The sequence below is a fragment of the Cupressus sempervirens genome, chromosome 5 (genome assembly GCF_028749045.1).
Source record: "Cupressus sempervirens isolate cs-2001-9-10 chromosome 5, ASM2874904v1, whole genome shotgun sequence".
In the NCBI taxonomy this organism is placed as follows: domain Eukaryota; kingdom Viridiplantae; phylum Streptophyta; class Pinopsida; order Cupressales; family Cupressaceae; genus Cupressus; species Cupressus sempervirens.
This window is the reverse complement of record NC_143122.1, coordinates 328,929,908-328,945,774: the sequence shown is the minus strand read 5'-3', so window position 1 is coordinate 328,945,774 and position 15,867 is coordinate 328,929,908. Positions and strand designations below refer to the sequence as shown.

Sequence of the window (15,867 nt, the reverse complement as noted above, 5' to 3'; positions counted from 1 at the left end):
AAGGAAAACCCCTATATGGCCACAAACACAAACATTTTCTAGATTTGGAGGTTTTGGAAAGGTCAATACATGTATAGATCTGATAAGTTGAATAATAGATCCTTCTAGATCAACCTTTTGTTTCTATTTCTAGCAATCTTAGGAATAGTTCAAATCACTTTGACCATCCATTTACAAAATAGAATGGTCTAGACTATAAAGTTGCAAGTTTTAGATTGTCAAATTTTAAAATCAAAGGAATTTGGGACTCCAACAGTTAGGAAAATCAATCTCAAAGTGCCATATCCTTCACTCATTTCTAGGTGCACACATTCCTATCCCTTTTTTCCGCATATACTTTCATAGATCACATTTTGTTTCTAGATTTAGACATCTCCTATTTATATATTATTTTGGAATTAAACAAAAACTAACCCTTGAAGGCATAGATCTTGAGTTTGCACCCTAACTCACTAGGCTATACTTCTCAGATTTATAGGCAGAGGCTTCTTGATTTCAATGTGTAGCGGAGTGCTCCATCACTAGGACTTTGGTGAGTGATCTAGATTTTGAATTTTCTTTTCCATTCCCTACTATATAAACACATTATGAATTCAACTTATGTTAAAATTTATTTTTCTTTCAATTTTTCATATTAAAATTAAGAAAATTCGTAATTGAAATACAGAGTTTAGAATTTAAGTCATTTTGATTGCCTTTTATTTAATTCATTTGTTTGGTTGTAGATTTTCTCATCAATGCTTTATCTTTAAAATAGTTTGGAATTTTTCATTGTAATGATAATTTTTAATAATTTGTGTTATTTGTTACTTAACATTGTTGTCAAGCAAGAATGAGAAGAACATTGTCAATTAGCCTTCGTTAGGATGACTAAAATTACATAGGTTTTATATATTCATTCAACTGAATTTTTATTTTATTTTTCAAAATTTTATTGGCTGGTTCTATAGGCATGAAACTAATGTTTATGGTTGAGCTCTTGCCCATTAATTTGTCTAATTGAGAGATAAATTTTTGCATTTATGCTATAGCTTGTAATGTAAAAATTATATCAGATGAACAAAAGCATTTGTCAAGCTCTTGCATTCCTCCATCACTATTTTTAGAAAATTAGACAAAACAAACAAAGTAATCATCATGTCTCAATACTATCCTTTGGCTCTTACTCAACCCTTGCAACTGAACAAATGTCTAAAACCCATATGGTTTGAGCTACTCTAACAAAGAATATAATTCAATTTTTCTTCCAAAAAAAAACATTTTTTAGTGCTTTTGATCATATAACAAAAAATCACATAGCAAAACTAACAATGAATGCTAACCTATTTTGACAATAGGATGAAAATCCACACTATAAAGCACAAACAATTTTAACAACTAATCAATTCTAATGAGCACTTTAAAAGAAAAACTAACATCACATTTAAATCACAAAATTAGACAAAACAAGAATTTGGTCACCATATTTCACCATTGTCCTTTAACCCTAACTCAACCTTTGCAACTAAACAAACATCTAAACCCAACATGGTTTTACCAACTCTAACAAAGAATAATTCAATTTTTTTCAGATAGAACAACAATTGTCATGTCTATGATCATATAACAAGAATCCAGATATAGGAAAACTAATGGAAAACTCCAACTCATTTTGACAACAAAACAATGACTATAATCCAAATTACTAAGCACAATAGTTTAGCTCTTATAGATTGATTTATCCAATGGAGAGATTAATTTTTTATTTTTTGTTCTAGTTTGTAATGTAAGTAAAAGAGAAAACTTCTTATCTACAAATAAAAGTCCTAGTTGAGCTCTTACATGCTCTTTCTTACTCTTGACTTGAGCGACAAAACTATATCCATATGGTTTTAGCCACTCTAGCAAACAATAATTCTCTTAACTTATATAAATTTTTATATTGCTTGCAGTTTGAACCCAAAAAAGATTATTTTTGTATAGATACAATTTTATAGTGGTAATGGATTTTAACATATATGTCATGTAGATTTTATTTTAACCAAATTCCAAGGAAGAAGGGGAATCAATCTATCACACCTTTGTAAAATTGGATCCAAATAAATTTTATATTTTCTTATATTCCTTGATGTTTGAACTACTTTTGTAGGTCATTAATTTTTAATCTTCATTTGTTCCCCCTCATTCTAACATTAGAGGTCTATAACCAAAAGAAATTATGCGTGAACATCAAACAATATATGTTGGAAATGTTAAGTTCCCATGAAGTTAATAACGACTCCAATCATTGGACAAATGTATACAATTAGTGAAATCTCAAGTCTTGCCATGAATAATTAGAATAAAAAATATTTGGCCCTCAAATGTTTTTTTTTTTCAAATATGTAAAACCCCTTTTATTTCATGGTCAATAGATTCTTTAAGATAAATGTTTATCTATTTTAAAATTGTATAAAAAACACTAGCTTCAACATAAATATTTTAAATTTAATTAATTATGTAACGTCTATGCACGTATCAAACTATTCTATTTAATAGATAAATTTTTATATAATTTCCTATGAGTGTAAACCCTTGTACCTTTTAGTACTAATGCTAGTAATATAAATTGCACTACCTAATACACATTTAATATATAAAATTGAAAATTGGGGGAAAAAATATCACATTTATAAAATTTGAATGATTCATACAATAGTAAGAGAATTTGTTTCACAAATTGTTTGGACTATTAGAGTCCATTACAAATTTATTTTTCCTAATATTTCTATTGGAAATATATAGTATTTATACTTATTATGATCAGTCAAATTGTATTTATTACCAGCATATATTTTTTAAAACACACATATATTTAAACAACACATACACAAGACATTAGATATATTTATACACCTAATCTATTTTTACATGATTGAAAAATAATTACTATTTTACATATAACCTTTCCTAAAGATGAATAAATCTATACACTAAACATTTATTAGTTGACAAGATAGTATAAGTTGGAATTGCACTAAACAACCATCATGTCTCACTTGGAACTTTTCAAGATGGTAGTTAATGGTCAAACCCCTCACTAACTTGTGGTTTCAACTCTATGTCGTCAAATTGGTATCATGTAGAATAAATGGAAAACACCTTCATGTGGACATCTATCACACCATCATGGACAATCTCAATATTTCTATTCAAAGCCCAGAGGGTTCCCTCCTAGGGGAAATGATGCAGGAGCATCCTAGGTGTAAGATATTTCCTTTTTTTTTCTTGAATAAGAGTTGTCTCAGTGCAGAGTTATTGTTTATGGAGGCTTTCTACTAAGTAAGTCGGGCATATGAGCTCAAAATGTCCTAATTTTAGAGGCATATGTGTTAGGATTAAACCAGAAATATAAATAACAATTACATGCAAATATAACCAATAACAGAATATAATAGATCACATAGAAAAGAACACAAGACACCGAGATTTAACATGGTTCACCCAATCCCTGGGCTACATCCACCAAATAACAAGTTTGATATTATTATGATCTAGTGATTACAACTTATTACAATCCGTAATCCCTTATAGCTCAATGCCGCCACAAGAACCAATTTCACATCACCATAATGAAACAATCCCTAACCCTAAGCCTTCTTATACAAGTATTTTTATGCCGCTTTAAGGTTACAACATGTCGGCCATATGTCAACCATACGTCAGCCACAATGTTAGCCATGACCCAACAAATTTTTTTGGGGCGCTACCCAGAACCCCAAAGAATTTATGATGTATAGATACTTCCCTGATCAATCACCACAAACTAACAATCTCCCACTTGGGGACTGATCAGACTCCACACTGGACAACAATATCCCACTTGGAGACTGATCCTGTAGCAATACCACTACCACATGGGGCTCCCACTGGATCAAACCACCCTGGACTTTGTTGTTCATGTATTCATGTTCAGTCTAGAAGACCAATCAAAGCTGAAGAGGAGTTCAACTTCTCCCTTGTTACTACCTTTGTAAACATATCTATTGGATTGTCATATGTATGTATCTTGTCCAGCTTTAACTATCTATCCTCCAAAATTGACCGAATGAAATGGTACCACAACTGTATGTGTTTGGTATTTGAATGTAGAGCTAAATTCTTCGCAAGATGAATGACACTTTAATTATCTGTAAACAAATAATTATCCTTCTAAGGGTGTCCCAATTCTTCCAAGAAGAATTGAAGCCATATCATCTCCTTGGTTGCCTCTATAGCAGCAACATACTCTACCTCTATAGTGGATAAAACATTAACCTTATGTAACCTAGAAATCCAACTCACAGTTGCCCCACCAATAGTAAAGACATAACCTGTAGTACTCCACCTAGTATCAATATCCCGTGCCCAATCTGAGTCAACATAGCCCTATAAATCAGTAGTAGAGCCCCCAAAGTGTAAACACTTATTGGATGTTCCTCTCAAATATATGAGAATCCACTTGACTGCATTCCAATGCTCAATTTGTGGATGACTATATACCTGCTAATGACTCCCACTGCATGTGCAATATCTGGCCTTGTACATACCATAGCATACATTACACTTCCTACAACTAAAGCATAGGGTACCTTGGACATCTTATCCTCTTCTTCTTGTGTCTTGGGATACATCTCCTTAGTCAACTTCAAATGACCAGGTAAAGGTGTGTTGACAGCTTTAGTACTCTCCATAGAGAAATGTTGCAACACCTTCTCAACATAATTAGCCTGAGATAGCATCAATTTTTTGTTCTTCCTATCTCTGCAAATCTTCACACCAAGGATTTCTTTTTCTGCCCCCAAATTCTTCATAAAAAATGCATGTGCTAACTGGAGTTTTAGCTCCCTAATATAATCCATGTTAGACCTAGCTACAAGCATATCATCAACATATAAATATAAAATAATGTAGGTATCATCATCCAACCTCTTAAAATAAGCATAATGATATGAATGACACCTATTGTATCCATGCTCATGCATAAACTATCAAATTTCAAATACCATTACAGAGGTGCTTGCTTTAAGCCATATAAAATTTTCTTCAATTTGTACACTAAGTTCTCCATACCTTTGACCTCAAATTCCCATGGATGAGCCATATATATCTCTTCATCCAAATCATCATGAAGGAAGGCAATTTTAACATCAAGCTGTTCTAAATGCAAATCTTTAGTACCCACAATACTTAAAACAATATGAATAGAAGTCATTTTTAACAACAAGAGAAAATATCTCATCAAAATCAATGCCCTTTTTCTGTGCAAATTTACAACTAACCTAGCTTTAAATCTTTTCTTACCTCCATCATCTTATTTTAACTTGTAAACCCACTTATTTTGTAAAGCTCTTTTACATGCAGGTAACTTGCATAAATCTCATGTTTTATTCTTCAGCAAAGAGTTCATTTCATCTTTCATTGTAGACTCCCACTGAATCTTAGTTTCCACCTGCACTACTTTATCATAACATTCAGCTTCACCAACATCAGTAAATAAAATTGAATACAAAGAGGGAGAAAATCTTTTTGGAGGTCTAATTTTCCTTTTTGACCATCTAACATTCACTGGTGTGTGTGGTATTTGTTGTTGCAGTTGTTGCACATCATGAAGAATGGCTAGAACATCATCTTTTGGAGTATCATCCAACACTACATAATCATCTTCTTTCTTCTCGTGGTGCTGCAACAGATCTTTGTACAACACTTTCTCATTGAATATGACATCCCTGCTTCTTACAATTTTATGATTTTCAAAATCCAAAAGCCTATAACCAAATTCATTGACGTCATATCCAACAAATACACATTTCTTTGACTTAGCTTCCAACTTGGTTCTATTTTCAGAATCTATGTGAGCAAATGCTTCACAACCGAAGGTTTTGAGAAAAGAATAACTCACCTTCTTACCAGTCCATGCTTCCTCTAGAATACCACAACCCAAAGGAGTAAAGGGACCTCTATTAATCAAATATACACCAGTATTGACAACCTCCACCCACATGTGTAAGGGCAACCTAGCATGCAACCTCATGCTCCTTGCACGCTCCATTATAGTGTTGTTAATGCTTTCAGCCACTCCATTTTCCTGCAGAGTCCTTCGAATTGTTTGATGTCTATGAATTCCATTTGTGGAGCAATAATCTTCAAATTCATGGCTGCAATGGTCACCACCATTATCAGATCTGAGACATTTTAATTTCTTAATAGTCTCATTTTCAACCAAGCATTTCCATTTCTTAAAAGTTTGAAATACATTAGATTTCTATCTAAGGAAATAAACCCATACTCTTATACTTGCATCATAAATAAATGTAACATAATAATGAGAGCCACCAAGGGAAGATACCTGAGTCGGTCCCCATACATCAGTATGCACAAACTCTAATTTCTCCTTTTTGTTTTCCTTCCTAGTCTTCACAAAACTCACTCTCTTTTGTTTTTCATACACACAACTTTCAAAAATTCATATTAACACATTTTAGACCTGGTAAAACATTCTTTGAATGAAGTAATTTCATATCTTTCTTACTCATGTGCTAAAGTCTATTATGCCACAACACTGTATCAAAATTTATAGTAGCTATTTGTTCTCCCTACTCAACTGTAATAACTATTCCTAAACATTCATTTTTCTCTAAAACAATTAAACTAGAAGGAACAATATGGCTTGTACAAAGATATAAGGTACCTACTTTCATGCCTTTTTTTAATACAAGGGAACCTTTTGAAACCTTCCAATTTTTATCATTAAAAGTAACTACACAACCCTCATCACCGAGTTGCCCTGTTGAAATTAAATTCCTACTCTACCGTGGAACATGTCTTACCTCATGTAGGAGCCAACGATTCCCATTCTACAACTTAATCTTAACTTTTCCCTTTCCAACAATCTAATAAGGTTCATTATCCCCCAAATAAACAAGACCAAAACCCCCTTGGACATAATCAATGAAATAACCTCTTTGAGGTGTAGCATAAAATGAAGCACCAGAATCTAAAACCCATGAATCATCAACACTTTCTAAAGATAGAAACAAATCATCCTCTTCGGATTTGTTACTTACCACATTTGCCTCCTTGTCTCCATCTGGTTTATCTCCTTCATTTTTATTTCAAGTAAAACAATATTTCTTTTTATGCCCTGGCTTCCCATAGTACCAGTAGTCGTCCGATCCTTGGGATTGAGAACTCCTCCCCTTTGACTTTCCTCTTGATTTCCCATGATTTCTAGACTTACTTCCTCTCTCAGTCATTCTTGTTTGTTCAAAGCACTTCTTGATGTAGATCCACCTAAGGTTTTCCTATGAGTTTCCTCACTCAAAATAACACTGATCACATCATCATATTTTAGGGTACCAAATCCAGGAACTAAATTGCTCACAACCATTACCAAGCCATTTCAACTTTCAGGCAAAGAACACAAAATCAAGAGAGCCCTAATTTCTTCATCAAAATTGACAACCATAAAAGATAACTGACTAGTAATAGTATTAAACTCATTTAAATGATCCACAATAGATCCAACTTCTGCCATTTTCATATTAAATAAATGCTTCATGAGAAACACCTTGTTTGAAGCAGAGGGCTTTTCATACAGTTTCGCTAGGGTTTGCATCAACTCTTCCATCATCTTCACTTTTGTAATATTAAATGCCATTGATGGTGCCAGGCATAATCAAATGCTTCCAAGTGCCTTTCTGTCCAAAAGATTCCAGTCATCATTTGACATAGATCCTTGATTCTTGGTTTTGCCTTCCAACAGCTTCCATAAATCCTTTTGATAAAGATAATCTTCCTTTTGCATCTTCCATAACTGAAAGTTTTGCCCATTAAACCTATCAACTCTCAACTTACCCTTGTCTAACATCACTCCCACTCGACTGTGAGACTCCCACTCAACCATGAGTCTTTCCTCCAGAGGATAACTAAAAAAATAATCTCGCTCTAATACCACTTGTTAAGATTAAACCATGAACAAAAATAACAATTACATGCAAATATAACAAATAACAAAATATAATAGATCACATAGAAAAGAATACAAGACACCAAGATTTAGTGTGGTTCACCTAATTCCTGGGCTACATCCACCAAACAGTAAGTCTGATATTATTACGATCCAATGATTACAACTTGATTACAATCTGTAATCCCTTACAACTCAATATTACCACAAGAACTAATTTTGCATCACCACAATGAAATAATCCCTACCCCTAAGCCCTTTTATACAAGTATTTTTATGCTGCTTTAGGGCTGCAACATGTTGGCCATATGTCAGCCATACATCGGCCACAACATCAACCACGACCCAAAAATTTAACCCCAAAACATTTATGAAGTATGTACAGTACTTCCCTGATCAGTCACCACAAGCTAACAATCTCCCACTTGGGGACTAATCAAACTCCACACTAGACAACAATATGTTCATCTTGGATATATCTGCCTTAGTTAAGAATCAATGCCATATCATGAATATTCGTGGAGTTATTGTCAATTTTTGGTGTGCAATTTTGGTATAAAATATTTTAGCCTAGATTTGAAGACCTTAGAGGCCCTAAATGGGCTCCAAAATTGGTTGAACGGAGCATGCGCAAATCAAGCCCCATAGATCAGAAGCTGTAGATTCTGAAAAGTGGTTATCATAGCCAATTGGAGCAACAATTTGAAAGTTATGGCCTTCTGAAGTTGGGCCAACCAAAATTTTCAAAATACGAGTCAAAGGAAAATTATAATGACTCTATATGTAATTTTAGAGTTAGTCAATCTCAAGGGTTAGGGTTTGATGTCTAGAAACTTCCCGAGTGGTGTAAAAATGTCCATAGAAGGAATGCCCATACATTTTCTAGGACAACTTGAGGTGATAGTTTGCAACTATTTGTTGCAAATTATTGTAATGAAGGTGCCCATGTTGATTTGCATATTGTATTTCAAAATTATAAAATTTTGCATTTGCAGCAATAATAAGCCCATAATTTTTTCTCATAAATTGTTGTCATTTCTTTATTATTGTAGTGTGTTTGTAGTATTAAGAGGAGCACCCTTCATCAAGTGGTATCAGAGAAGGAGTTCCTGAGTGTGTAAATAGATCATCGACTATGAGGTAGTTGCACCATGACTATAGTTTGGGCTGAGCATGCAAATAGATTACCGATTTTGAGGTAGTCTTTGCACTAGGGTTTTAATGGAAGCAAAAAAATGCCTCCATGGAGAGAGCATGGTGGAAGGGTCATAAGTGTTAAAACTAAGGGTTTTAGATCCCTATAGAGATAGATGCAAGCATTGGAGGAACAAATTCCCAGAGGAATAAATTTTTTTGTAAGAGATGAAAGTGAGGATGAGGAGGAAGAAAAGGAAAATGCTAAAGTAGAGGGGGTTTTGAACCCAAAAGAAGAAACACTTTTCAAAGTCATCTCCTAGATTGGAAAAAGACCTAAGTTTGAGATTCTCTTATTTTTGGGAAATCTTAACCCGAAGGAGTCGATCAATTGGATCAATACATTAGAGGAATAAGATATTGAGGATCTTGATAGGGTCAAGTTTGCGAAGGAGAAACTAAAGGGACATGCGAAGATTTGGTGGTAGGAGATTCAATTGGAGCAAAATAAAAGAGGAAGGACAAAAGCACCAGATGGGATTAGATGATAGCTAAATTGAAGCAATAATTCATTCTCATGGATTATGAGCTTGACCAACTAAAGAAAATGTAAGGGTTGAAGCAAGCGGGAAGATCTATTAAGGAGTATACTAAGGAGTTCTATTGAGTTCTCATTAGAACTAGCCATGCTAAAGGTGATAAAGAGAAAGTTGCATGGTATCTTAATGGGTTGAGGCCAAGTAATGTGACAACAAATCTTGCTATCAAACCCTAAGCTCTCTAGGGTCTTCTTAGGTCTTGCATCTAACCAAATAGGGTTTCTATCACACCCTATGCCCCTGAGGATACTATCAAAGAAACCCTACTTCTTCAACTAGTTAGTACAAACTTGCTCATAACTTCACAAATAAGAAATATAAACCCAATGTTGATTCAATCTCCCACATGAGGAAATGGATACCTAGGCATGCCCTCGGTTACTCATCAACATACTAAAGCCAAAAAAGGTACAAATCCCTATTCGAGTTGCAATCCACAGGTCAATTTGTACTTAGATGCTTAAAAAAAGGCTATAAGAATTAGCCCTCCAAATGCACTAAAATCGAGATATTTGAAAAATCCCTTAACAATGACTTAAAAAAATTCACCTTTTTGGATACCTTTTTAAGAGTATTTAAAGATTTTGGAATTCTTAAGCCCTCAACTTGTCCGTACAACACAAGCACAAATTTAGGCTTATTTTGAGGTTTTCAAGGGTTTTGGTGTTGTTTTGGTTAAAAACTTCCTTAAAGTCCTTATCAAGACTCCTCCTTTGGATTAAGGTTATCCCTCACCATCTTCTCACTCACCACTTACCTGGATTAATGTCTCTGTACTCTCAATCCACTCCAAATGCTCTTTTTCAGATCTATGGTCCCTAACCAAACATGGTTTGCTTACCTAGGGCATCACACTAAAAATTCTTGCTATGCTTCCCATGGGCTCTCCTTCTCTATAAATAATGTAAAAGGAATCTAGTTCCAAATCCCAAGAGATTGTACCATGTATAAAGTGGGAAGTGGCCCTAAGACTCCATTTTCCACATACTACTCTATTTAGAATAGCAAACTGTTGATTCACAAAAAAATTTACTTAACAACACAGAGCTTGCTAAAAAGGAAAAACAACTAAGTATAGAATCTTAAAACAACCATCCTAGCTATTCCAACCCAAATATTTGTAGAGTCAACCCACTTTCATGCTAAGAATACTGAAAAAACAAAATTGCCATTTACTTGTTATTTTCACATTCAGTACAATGCATTAACTTACTTCTTCAACCCCTTGGAAAGGTTGAGACTGAACTTAAAATAGGCTTGTAAATATCATTCCAACTATAAGTGGTTGAAAAAACTCCCACAAAGAAGTTGCTCTTTTTGCATAAAAGTTGCAAAAGTTGTCAATGACAACTTTGCAAGAAATGAGAAATTTTGCAATTTTGTAAATTTTTTACCCAAACTTGCTCCCCTTGCTACCAAACTTCCCAAAAGGAATAAGATAGATCCAAGACACCTAATAAGGACCTTAAAACAATTTCTTTCTCTATTTAACCCTCAAAACCCAAAAATTCTCTATTGAGCCAAATGAGTACTTTTTGAGCAATTAAGAGCAATATTGCATTATGGAACTCTTCTAACCTATTTAACCTCACCTTAGGACCAAGTGGGTCCCCTTATTGAACTACTGATGTGGCTAGCATCACTACAAGCCAAAAACATCAAAGAAGCCCTAGGTCTACCCTTAGCCTACCTAGGTGCTCCTGCACCATACTCCCCCCCATCAAAAAAACTAAGTCCCACCTAAGGGCAACATGTCCAAGGGTATTCTAACCTTCTTGAACTCTATCTCAGCAATTGAAGTAGCCTCTAAAATTGGCTTGCATTTCCATTGGATGAGATGCTCCATATACACCTTGTGCCTTGTAGATGTCTTCCCCCTTGAGTCTAACACTTTCTCTACTTCCAACATGCTGATATGAGATATTGTAGCAGGTTTAAGGTCCTCTTGAACACCTGGACTGACCTAAGGTAATGTGACCTTGAAAGCCACCAAGTCTTGTACATTAAAAGTAGGGGATATGCCTAGATTTGATGGTAAATCTACCTTATAGGCATTTTTTCCATACTTAGCCAAAATTTTGCAAGGCCCTACCCTTTTCATTTGTAGCTTCATAGGAACACATTTTTGAAGCCTTGCTTTATTCAAGTGGACCATTACATAGTCCCCAACAATAAACTGAATATCCTTCCTCTTTTCATCCACTTTGGCCTTGAGCTTTTGAGTGCTATATTGGATGGTCTTCTTGACTTGTTCTTGAATCTCCTTCATGGTTTGAAGAAAGTCTTCAGCTTGACCACTTCTATGATCCATAGCACCAAGATATCTCAATTCACATACACCCCTTGGATGCATTCCATAAACTCTGTCAAAAGGACTTTTTCTAATGGTCCTATTCCTGCAATCATTGTAGGCATATTCTCCTTGTGAAATAATAACATCCCAACTTTGACCATATTCCTTAGTTAGGAACCTTACAAGGTTCCCTAATGTCCTATTAACCACTTCAATTTGACCATCAGTTTGGGGATGGTAAGCTGAACCAAATGACATGTTTGTACCAGGCTTTTTCCACAAGGTTTTCAAAAAATGGCTCATAAATTTAACATCCCTATCTGACACAATGTTCAATGGAAGTCCATGAATCCATACAACCTCCTTGAAAAATAGATGGACAATATTAGTTGTCCTACTTCGAATGAAATGCCCTATTTTGTTGAATCTATCAACAACAACATAGATGCTATCATATCCTTGCATATTTTTTGGCAAACCAACAATAAAGCCCATAGTTACACAATTGCATGGCCTATTTGGAATTGATAAAGGCTGATGTAGATTTGCATTGCTCAATCCTCCTTTGGCTTTCATGCATACCATGCATTGCTCCACATACTTGGTTACATCCCTTGCAAACTTTGGCCAATAATAGAACCTTTGCACCAACTCTATGGTTTTGTTGATGCCAAAATGACCACTTAGGCTGCCATTATGCTTCTCTTATATTAGATTCTCTCTCATGGAATCCCTTGGAACACACAACTGATTACCCTTGAATATCAACCCATTTTGCAAGGTATATGTTGAAAATTTTATTTGAAAATGATTCTCAAAATCATAGCATACCTTGTAGGCTTCAGCAAAGTCCTCATCTTCTTTGTAAAGGTTCTAAAAACTCTCTATTTCAATGCTTTGGAGTTGAATCTCTTGGACTGTCATAATCCTCCTGCTTAGTGCATATGCCACCTTGTTCAATTGCCCCTTCTTGTGCTTGATTGTAAAGGTAAAGGCCTACACATACTCCATCCACTTCAAGTGTATGTTACTCAACTTCTCTTGAGTGTTGATGTAGGTAAGATCTTGATTATATGTAAGCACAACAAATTCTTTGGGCAACAAATAGTGTCTCCACTTCTTAAGACACAAGACTAAGACATAGAGCTCTAAGTTATAGGATGAATACTTCTTCTTGGCCTCATTAAGCTTCTCACTATAAAAAGCCACTAGTCTACCTTCTTGACTCAAAACACCACCTATTGCTAAGCCAATTGCATCACATTCTAAGGTGAACAATTTCTCAAAACTAGGCAATTGTAGGATAGGTTGAGTAGCTACTTGTTTCTTCAACATTTCAAATAACTTTTCAACTTCTAAGGTCCACTTAAACTTAGAATTGACTCCATGCTTTATAGTATCTAGAAAAGGTGCACAAATACCACTAAAACTCCTAATGAATTTCCTATAGAATTAAGACAAACCATGGAAACTTCTTACCTTAGTAGGTGTGGTAGGTGTTGGCCAATCTAGTATAGCAACAACCTTCTCCTTGTCCATTTGTAATGTGCCTTGAGACACCACAAATCCTAGGTACACAAGTTATTGCTTGAAGAAATCACACTTCTCAAGGTTAATGGCTAGCTTCTCTTCATGAGGTCTTTTCAAAACTACCTCAACATGCTTGACATGCTCCTCTATAGTCTTGCTAAAAATAAGTATATCATCTAGATATAAAACTAAAAATATTCCTATGAAGTCCTTAAGCACTTCATTCACGAGCCTCATGAATGTGCTAGGAGCGTTGGAAAGACCACATGACATCACAAACCACTCATAAAGACTATCGGTAGTCTTAAATGTTGTTGTCCATTCATCTCCCTCCTTTATCCGTATTTGGTGATAACCACTCTTCAAGTCCAACTTAGTGAAATATTTAGATCCTCCAAGAAAATCCATGAGATCCTCAATTCTAGATATGGGAAACCTATACTTGATTGTGATCCTATTTATGGCTCTTGAGTCTGTACATAATCTCTATTTCCTCCATTTCGTAATTGCCAAAACAATAGGAAGTGCACATGGTCTTATGATTTTTTGTATCAAACCTTGATCCATCAATTCTTGGACTTATCTTCCCACTTCTAAGTTCTGATCTAGAGTAAGCTTGTATGTTTCTTTATTAGGCAAGGAAGAGTAAGGAAACTTGCAAGAAAGAATATAACTATTTCCACATAGTCCATAATAGATCTAAAATAAACATGCAAGAGAATTGACAACATACCCACAAAAATGTGACATAAGATATACCCTAGGAAACCCTCATTGAGGGAAAAACCCAGCCTCCAAAAGCATCCATCACTATATATTATTCAGAAAAATTATCATTGTAATACAACCATGGAAGCCTTCAAAGCCATAGCCACAAGTGAGCAAACCATGTGAACAAGTATGAATCTACACATCCCATGCCATGCTTCTAACCTTCACAAATGCTCCTTTAGCTAACCTGTCAAGCCTTGTCCCACTTGACTCTTTCCTTTTTGCCTTCTATCTTGTCACACCAACAACTACCCTTGTGACTGCTTATATAGTAGCAAGTCTCACAAAACCACCAAGTAGTATTACATAAGCCATGTGCTACCTAACACATTAACCCCACATTTAATATTGGAATTTTAATTCTTTTCTCTAATATTAAATAATTACATGAAATATTATCATGATGTTACAATACAACTCATCAAGTATATCCCATGGGAATTTTTACATGTTGCATGTCCATCTAGGTGGAACATTACACAATAAAATAAAATTAAACAATATAATAATATTATGCAATGCGTGCAGCACCCATTATCTCAAAAATCTCCCACTTGTATACATTGCATAGGGTCAATCTGTAGTCACATAAATGAACAAGGGAACGATCCCTTCCTGCACATCCACCATCATGAATCAAAGTACACTGTGTAGTCCATCTTGGTACCTGCAACAAAATCAAAGTATCTAACATCTCAAACATGAATGATCTCACCTCCTATTATGTCATTGCCATTGAACATACATAGAAGTCATCCAAAGAGAAAGCTACCCAACCTGTCACATTAGAAGATCATAAAAAACTGTACCGACTTAAATGCCAAGAACAAAAACCTAATCCAAAGGTAATCACATGTATCCGTAGTTATTAAAGTATCCACTACAAGTGCCAAACCCATCCAACTATCCATACCTCCAAAGGTATACCAAGTAAATCTCACATCATCAACATATCCAATCTATAACCTACAATCACAAGCCTCAAGAGCAATACCTGCCACATATATACCATAAAGCTCCCACTGCAAAAGATAATGTCAAATCTATAACTAGTCCACTCACAACATCTCAAAGAAGTGAATCCATGTGGTATCAAGGACATCCACAACACACATACCAATAACTTGCAAGAATAACTCTCATAACAAATCTCTAACAGTTTCCCAAGCTCTCCACAACCAACATAGGAAAGAGATAAAGGAATAACCATGTCATCTCTCACATGACATACATGAGCACAAACCAGTGATCACAATCTCTAACCAATTTCAAATCCAATGTAAGAAAAATCAAGCATCCAGGAAGATAACCAAGACCAAAGAGAAATCATGCAAATCATAACCTATATCATGTCCTTCTACACATACCTCTAGATGTAAACTATGCAAGTATGATCTCCTCCATAAAACCCCAACTAAGAAGCCTCAACAACATCCAAACTATACCATATAACTAACAATGGACGTAAGCCTCTCACAAGAAGATCAAACTCATAAACCATTCCTAAATTAAAGAATATCCCCAATATAAAACCATCTCCCAATCTCAACCAATATAACAACATATGTAAATGG

The 15,867-nt window shown here is 34.8% G+C and overlaps 1 long non-coding RNA gene across 1 annotated transcript in view; it reads left to right on the top strand.

Annotated features, from left to right (window-relative positions):
- Positions 1-468: 468 nt before the first annotated feature.
- LOC149556017 (uncharacterized) overlaps positions 469-15,867 on the top strand; it is a 34,309-nt gene continuing 18,910 nt past the window's right edge. Inside the window, exon 1 of the long non-coding RNA XR_016364615.1 lies at positions 469-532. This is a non-coding gene — a long non-coding RNA (uncharacterized LOC149556017). The remainder of the gene's footprint in view (positions 533-15,867) is intronic.